The sequence below is a fragment of the Aulonocara stuartgranti genome (assembly GCF_965226115.1).
Source record: "Aulonocara stuartgranti genome assembly, chromosome: 9".
Taxonomy (NCBI): Eukaryota; Metazoa; Chordata; class Actinopteri; order Cichliformes; family Cichlidae; genus Aulonocara; species Aulonocara stuartgranti.
Window position 1 is genome coordinate 12,715,772 of NC_138960.1, and position 8,806 is coordinate 12,724,577.

Sequence of the window (8,806 nt, forward strand, 5' to 3'; positions counted from 1 at the left end):
ACTGCTTTTGCTTTTAAACATGTTTCTAGCAACCATCCTTCCAACATAGTGTGTTTGCTTTGATTCGTGGCCCAGGAAGATGGCGCCGCGCTCCCACAATGCATTGCGGGTTGATGTCAACTCCAAAGCCATATTCTGTGTGTGTGGGTGCATGTGTGTGTGCTTCCAGCCATACTATACATAGACATATGACCTTACAATGAACTTAAACTGCGTGTATGAGGTATGCAGAAAAGCAGAAGTAAACGTTTTGCTAAACTATAAAAGCAGGAATTTGTAATAGGTCATATCTCAAATGCACATTTAAAGGTGTGAAATCTTCACCTCAAGAAACAGAAAGGTTTGGTATCAAAAGCTATAATGGGATTATAACGTCGAGGCTGCTTCCTGTCATCTCATGGTACACAAGTGCACACAGAATCTTATCAGACCTAATAAGGAGATGATTCTTATCAGCATACAAATGATTATATGTTTCTAAGCACAAATGACAATATAAGAAAAATCTATTTCAACAAGCTGTTTAAAATAAATATGATAATGCCTTATCGCCTCTTGGATGAACCTTTCAGAAAGCTAAACTGAAGACACCTGATTCTCCCAGAACTAGCCAGAGTTTATGTTGGAAAAAGTCAAACGCAAATCTATTTCTAAATCAGCAGTCTGGAATAATTTTACTCTATTTCATTTTCATTTTTGTTCCTCTTCACAGACTGAAGGAAGAACAGAAGCTGAACCTGAAGCTTCTCAGATCCAAAGAAGTGACATCACAAGAGTTCGTCACAAATGACACATTTCCACATGAATTTAACTAAAAAAACTAATGTCCAGCAACAAGAGATGAAAAGACTGTTTGAATGTTTATTAAAAGGACGTCACAGGAAGAATCAGAATCGGTATACTTTATTAATCCCAAAGGAAATTATGGGTTACAGCAGGCAGCACACTAATGGCGCATGCGCACTTACAAAGGAACCTTCTGACCATTACACAGGCATCACATTGGCATCACAATGTCAGTGAGGTAGGCTGATAGTAAAAAAAACAAAAAAAACAATGAAATACATAACATTAGGTGAGAGGAGGAGAAAAATATTCCACTCAGACTCCTAATAGGAGAACAGTTTGAGAACAGAAAAAAAACACCCCAGCACAAAAAGCACTTTGTTGGGTCCTCAGCTTCCATCTCGTCGACGCTCTTCTTCTTGTCGACGCTCTTCCTTACTCGCTTCTTCTCATGGTACCTGACACTCCTCTTGTGCCACATGGCTCACGCCATGTGTCAACTCCCCAATGAGACATGTACAAGAGTGTTGCACAGTCTCCTTAAAACAATCTCCAGGGTTTGTCCTTTGGAGCAGCTTCACTGCAACCTGTAACCCTGTGTATAAACATTAGTCAGTAATTAAATATTTAGCTTGTTTAACTCCCAGCTCCACCTGGAGCCTGTATCCTACAAGTCTTTAAGTTAAAACAACTCACATTTGCAACCAACTGCAACTCATAAGTGTAATAAAGTATTCAGCAACACAGAGACAAGTATCATTGCAGGTTTATTCTAAACTCATTAAACCCCTACTTTTTTTTTTTCCATAATTTGCTCCAAATCATTGAACATCTCATCGTCATTCCACATTATAATCAGTGACTTCCCTTAAGTTTGTCACTCACCATGAGCCCAATAGTGGTCAGATAATGAGCCCAGAGATGGGCAGTTACTGTAATCCTGTACTGTATTACAGTAACTGTACTGTACTGTAATCCTGTTACTGTAATTCGATTGCTTTTTCCAAGTAACGAGTAAAGTAAGGGATTACTATTGCAAAAATGGTAATTACATTACCGTTACTTTCCCGTAGGAACGCTGCGTTACTGCGTTACTAAAACCGTGATTTTTTTGCGAGAATGTCTCATGACAGTGACGTAAGCAAGTGCGACGTTCGTGACAACAGCTGTCTGCAGATCAACAGTGGATAATATATCGAGTGCGGAGAGAGTATGAGCGTGCAGCGTTTAAAGCGTGGAAGTACTGACCTTACTTTAAGTTTGATTCCATAAAAAGTGACAAAAACATTAGCGTCCGTTGTGCGTGGGAAGAAAACTTCTTTTTACAGCGAAAAAACCCTTAAACTTCCAAGCAAGCACCGAGTGCGCTACGACGTAATGGGAAATTCACAGAGAAACCCGTGGATTCTTCCACTGACCGCCGCGGCACACCTGCACCAGGATAAACCTCCGCCTACCCTACTCCTGCTTTACAGGTGAAAATAGAGCAACAGGACTGCTAGTCTTTGATTTTATTTATTTTCTGCTGTGTTTTACTTGCATCTATTTGAAAGAGTGAGTGTAAACACACACAATATATATATATATATATATATATATATATATATATATATATATATATATATATATGTGCTGGAATGTGCAGAAAATAGGTTTAAATATTAAACAAATTTCTTCCAGTCAGAGAATGTTGCATATAATTAAATTTTTGCTTGATGCATAAAGTTAAAAGATTAAAACTAATAAAACAAGTTTTAAAAAGGGACTTTTCCATTTGATTACATTTTGTATGATGGATTATATGGAAAAAGTAGAATTGGGCTGAAAGAGCTATTGCTTTATCACCTATTCAGGTTGTAAATCATGTTTTTAACAAGTAACTAAGTAATTAAGTAATTAATTACTTTTGAAAATAAGTAATCAGTAAAGTAACTGGATTACTTTTTGGGGGAAGTAATTACTGATTACTTTTTCAAGTAACTTGACCAACACTGAATGAGCCCTATGTAACTATTCTGTAACCACTGCACATCTGTTCAATTGTCACTTGTCTGTCTGTGCTGAATCCTCTACAAGCACTCTTAAAGGAAAACAAACATTAGCCAAACACACGGTTCATCCTGGTGGTCAGGCGTCGGCCATCCAGATTCCAGAGGTGCTGTAAAAGGTCATAATGTTAACACTCTGCTGTAAAAAGAAGCAACACTAGTTTCAAACACAGTATCACACTGTATTCACTTTCTCCCCTGTAACATTCACATTTTCTCCAACATTTTCTCAACAATACAGTGGGATTTCATCACCAACATATAGCCTGTAACCACAGTTTCCTTCACACAAAATCTCAGTAATCCTGTGGTAGAAAAACATTAAGTTGTGTCCTGCTGTAAATCACATGATCAAATCACATGATTAATCCTCTGTTGTAGAAAAGAAATGTAAATGTTATCGCTGGTGTATACACTCTTTCTCACAGTGATCTCTGTGAGCAACACAAGGTAGTGAATAACACACCCACGGTAAATTCAAAAATTACAGTTAAAAAGGTTAAATTTGCAGAGTTCACATAGTCATGTAACCCAAGTTTCGTCCTGTGGTCTCCTTCTGCTCCTGCAACAGAGACACACACAGATACATCCACACCTTTGTCACGTGGATGGGGGTTAACTTCACATAGTGGTGTTAAGTCAGTCAGTCTTGTCAGCTTTAACCAGCTTTTACCAGTCAGTCAGTTCCCCATTTTTTTTATTTTCACTCATTCATTCATCCATTGATTCTTTCTTTTGCTTATAGTGGAAATTATAGTCGCATTTCGTTTCCACCCTCAGCAAAACGACGACAAAAGAAGAATTTTAGATCGGATAGCCTCGCTGAATCCTTTTGGACAGGGACTTGCTTCCTTAATTGTCCCAAATAAGTGGCTTTCTCTTGAGCCCGTTTTAATTTTGGAGAAACTCACTTTGCAACTGTTCGCAACAACATGGTGTGTAGTTCTTCCTATTCAATGTTCAGATCTGCTTAGATGACAAAGAATATTAAACAAAACTTTCAGTGCACTGTGAAAGTAACAAAATAAAAAGAATAAAAGAAAGGAAAGGAAAGGCCTTCTTAAATCATGACACGTGTTCTTCATCTCAGGGGGATAAATCATACCACACCCAATTGGCAGGCTCAACTTAGTAATAAAAGACAAATCAACAGCCAGTTTAATCTCAAACATTCATCCAATCAGCCACACCACACACAACATACAGCATAACCCTGTTGTCTCATTACATAATAAGTTTCTTCTCATCTATAGGGAGTGCAGAATTATTAGGCAAGTTGTATTTTTGAGGAATAATTTTATTATTGAACAACAACCATGTTCTCAATGAACCCAAAAAACTCATTAATATCAAAGCTGAATGTTTTTGGAAGTAGTTTTTAGTTTGTTTTTAGTTTTAGCTATTTTAGGGGCATATCTGTGTGTGCAGGTGACTATTACTGTGCAGAATTATTAGGCAACTTAACAAAAAACAAATATATACCCATTTCAATTATTTATTTTTACCAGTGAAACCAATATAACATCTCCACATTCACAAATATACATTTCTGACATTCAAAAACAAAACAAAAACAAATCAGCGACCAATATAGCCACCTTTCTTTGCAAGGACACTCAAAAGCCTGCCATCCATGGATTCTGTCAGTGTTTTGATCTGTTCACCATCAACATTGCGTGCAGCAGCAACCACAGCCTCCCAGACACTGTTCAGGGAGGTGTACTGTTTTCCCTCCTTGTAAATCTCACATTTGATGATGGACCACAGGTTCTCAATGGGGTTCAGATCAGGTGAACAAGGTGGCCATGTCATTAGTTTTTCTTCTTTTATACCCTTTCTTGCCAGCCACGCTGTGGAGTACTTGGACGCGTGTGATGGAGCATTGTCCTGCATGAAAATCATGTTTTGCTTGAAGGATGCAGGCTTCTTCCTGTACCACTGCTTGAAGAAGGTGTCTTCCAGAAACTGGCAGTAGGACTGGGAGTTGAGCTTGACTCCATCCTCAACCCAAAAAGGCCCCACAAGCTCATCTTTGATGATACCAGCCCAAACCAGTACTCCACCTCCACCTTGCTGGCGTCTGAGTCGGACTGGAGCTCTCTGCCCTTTACCAATCCAGCCACGGGCCCATCCATCTGGCCCATCAAGACTCACTCTCATTTCATCAGTCCATAAAACCTTAGAAAAGCCAGTCTTGAGATATTTCTTGGCCCAGTCTTGATGTTTCAGCTTGTGTGTCTTGTTCAGTGGTGGTCGTCTTTCAGCCTTTCTTACCTTGGCCATGTCTCTGAGTATTGCACACCTTGTGCTTTTGGGCACTCCAGTGATGTTGCAGCTCTGAAATATGGCCAAACTGGTGGCAAGTGGCATCTTGGCAGCTGCACGCTTGACTTTTCTCAGTTCATGGGCAGTTATTTTGCGCCTTGGTTTTTCCACACGCTTCTTGCGACCCTGTTGACTATTTTGAATGAAACGCTTGATTGTTCGATGATCACGCTTCAGAAGCTTTGCAATTTTGAGACTGCTGCATCCCTCTGCAAGATATCTCACTATTTTTCACTTTTCTGAGCCTGTCAAGTCCTTCTTTTGACCCATTTTGCCAAAGGAAAGGACGTTGCCTAATAATTATGCACACCTGATATAGGGTGTTGATGTCATTAGACCACACCCCTTCTCATTACAGAGATGCACATTACCTAATATGCTTAATTGGTAGTAGGCTTTCGAGCCTATACAGCTTGGAGTAAGACAACATGCATGAAGAGGATGATGTGGACAAAATACTCATTTGCCTAATAATTCTGCACTCCCTGTATGTGTACCCGATGGCGCGATATGGCAGCCTCGCTTCTGTCAGTCTGCCCCAGGGCAGCTGTGGCTTCAACCGTAGCTGCCTCCACCAGTGTGTGAATGTGAGAGTGAATGAATAGTGGCATTGTAAAGCGCTTTGGGTGCCTTAAAAAGCGCTATATAAATCCAATCCATTATTATTATTATTATTATGTTAAAACTTCTTCACACACTAGAAGCTCAACAATCAGCTCACTCATTGAAAACCCCTCATCAGCATTCTGTTTTCTCCCAGGTTATGATGCAACCATCTGACCTAACCTCCAACTTGCAGTTGTCACACATGGAAATCAAATGTGTGAGAAGCTGCAGGATTCAAACAGAAGTGTAACTTATAAATACATGTTCATACTTTTATTCCACAATCAGAGAGAAAGAAACAGAGAGAGAGTGCAGGACAGACAGACAGGTGACAGGTGACAGTCTCAGGTGTATACACTGCTACAAAACAGCACGAGAGAAGGAAGATTTAGTGTTTGTGTTATTACGAGTGCTAAACAAGAAGAGTTCCCAGATGGTACAGTGGACACATGTGTGACTCCTGTGATTAAAGCATCTTTCTTTCAGCTTAACGAGTGAACCGTCAGCTCGTTCAAACACACGTTAAAGTCCGTTTGGCTCGACACCACAGAGGCAGCAATATAACATAGCTAACATTAACAGTGCAGTGAATCCTGCTTGTGCCGTGATATTCAGGACTGCAAACCGAGCAGCATCACTGACTTTCAGCTTGTTGTGTTTGTGGATATATGACTGACTTTAATTATCCATAAAATCATCACATTCTCTATAAGATCAAGGTCAACTATTGAACAGCGTATATTTTGAAGTAAAGGCTTTAAAACCAAGTTAGTACAAACATCGCTAATGACACATAACTTTCCCGACATTTAGCCAACAGTAATGTTTTAATGTTCTTCATTCTTAAACATTTGCAAAAAACTAAGTGACATAATATTAAGTACTTTTACAAGTTTACTCTTCGGCCACTGCATTTCGAGCAGCGTTTGAATTGTACCTTAAAATGCGGCTTTGGGATACAGCCGTTGAGTTAGATACCGGTGGAAAACACCTACAAAGATAGAACAACCATACTCATATATATTCAAATAATTAAAAAAATGTTAATTTACCTGTTACTACCACACACCAAATCCAGTCATTGGTACTTCCTGGCTTGTGTAGTTACTAGGTAACAAGAGCTCAACACTGCCCCTAGCATCCTGGAGCACTTCCATTGTGTTTTGGAGTTTGCATGAGTTTTGGAGTTTGCATGTGTTTTGTCTCTAGGGGCCACTGTAGGAGGGGCCTTCGGCAGCGCAGTGGCTCCAATCAGGCGCTCCAGAACCTGGGTCTGCTGGTCCGCCTGCTCCTGCAGCTTACCGGAACCGACAACACAGCAAGTACGAGCCATAGCTGATGTTTCCGTGTGCTTTCGCTCCTGTAGCCCTTTGTTTGGCCAACTAAGGCTACGTTCACACTGCAGGTCTTGATGATCAATTCTGATTTTTTGATCAAATCCGATTTTCTTGTCTACTTGTTCACACTAAAAATAAAATATGACATCAAACGCGCTCTAGTGTGAACCCTCAAAGCGGCCCATATGCGCAAAAGCAGATGTCACAGACAACGCATTCCGTTCAGACTCAGACCAAACAGTATTGTTTGACTGATGGATCTTAATATAAAGACTTGTTTCGTACTTTACGTTCCCCAATTGTGCTTTCATTTATTTTGTTATTTACATATGGCCTAATAATTATCCTTATTGCTATTTTAGAGAGGAGCGGTGCTTCAAAGGATAGCGGCAGATTTCTGTCAGAATTTGCAGATTATACAGTACAAATAAAATGTTCACGTTTCTCCAACGTTGTCTTCCCAACAGTTTCACTAACATCTACACTGGATGGACAGGAAGCGTTCACGATGTCTTCTCCAGCACTGATAATTGGCGTCTGTTTTGTGTCAGTGATGTAAAAGACATGACCATTCAAACAGCAGTCGCTTTTTAAAACATCAGATATGTATCGGATTCAATACCACATACGAAAGTGACCCAGATCGGATTTGTGCTGTTCAGACTGTCATACCATGATCGGATATGGGTCGCATAGGATCAAAAAAGTCGGATTTGATAAGCTTTTGCCTGCAGTGTGAACGTAGCCTATGATGGTGGTGATGATCGTGACCTCGCCCCCTCCCGTGACATCACGCTCCAAAGCCCTGTATGAGGTTAGTCATTAATATATTTCAACAACATGGGAATAGAGCGGCTAAAAGAGAATTCAAGATTAATAAATCAATTGGAGGAAGCAATAAGAATCAATTGTGTAAAGTTTGATTTATCTGACTGATTTGTTTCACTTAGTGTGCCTTATAATCCAGTGCGCCTTATGGTCCGAAAAATACAATAACGTTTAAACCAAAGCAGTGGAGTGGTTTGGTTTAAACTAGATTAAAACCAACAATGGTCTTAAAAAATTATATATTTTAAAACAAAAGAATTAAAAACACTAACCGAAATTGGATTTAGCTAAATTCTGGACCATGTTTCAAGATTGCAGTAGCTAGATGGCTGATTGGAGACCATAACAGCTAATAAGAATTTTTGCATCCAAGTCTGTAATTGGTTGGGTTAGTGGCACACTTATAACGTGTATAGAAAGAGTTAAGGGTGCAGGGTGCAGAGGTGTGGAGAGCAAGAGTGAAACTGAGAGCAGGTCCACAGATGTCTATTATGGTCTGTCAGCACACTGATCAGAGATCTGAGCATGAGCCAATGCCAACAACTGAGCAAGAGGGGCTGTTATTGTGTGTGTGAAATACATTTCTTGCTCAAATTAAACTATTCTTTGCTCAAAAATAATTTTCTCCTCAAAATGTAACATTAGACTTGCCAATTTTCTTAGATGTGCTCAGAATAGAGGCAAAAAATAACAGCACAGTTTATTTTTGTGTTTTTGTCTCCCTCTAGGGTTTCCTGTGAAACAGTTGGATCCACTTTCAAGTTCACTAAACTGTTGAGAGAGAACAGTATTGGGCTTGGTACTAAAGAAAAATAATGTATTACACATTACCAGTTACTTTTCTTAAAATTAATGCTTTATGTTACTTAATTACTC